Raw genomic sequence first — 203 nt, forward strand, 5'->3', positions numbered from 1 at the left:
CAGCCCTGCCCGTACGTGCTCCCCCTGCGGAGCCCAGCTCGGGCTGTCTGCCCCCGGGGCTCCCCGTATCTCCCGGGGCTCGCTCCATCCTCGGGGACCCCGTGGTACCCCATCCCCTGGGCGCCCAGCCCGTCCCAGCTGGGTCTGCCCCATCCGTGGGGGTTCGCCCCAGCCCGGGGCAGCCCCACGGGCTCCATGTTACC

This window comes from Buceros rhinoceros, unplaced genomic scaffold (genome assembly GCF_000710305.1).
Source record: "Buceros rhinoceros silvestris isolate BGI_N320 unplaced genomic scaffold, ASM71030v1 scaffold23094, whole genome shotgun sequence".
Classification (NCBI taxonomy): Eukaryota; Metazoa; Chordata; class Aves; order Bucerotiformes; family Bucerotidae; genus Buceros; species Buceros rhinoceros.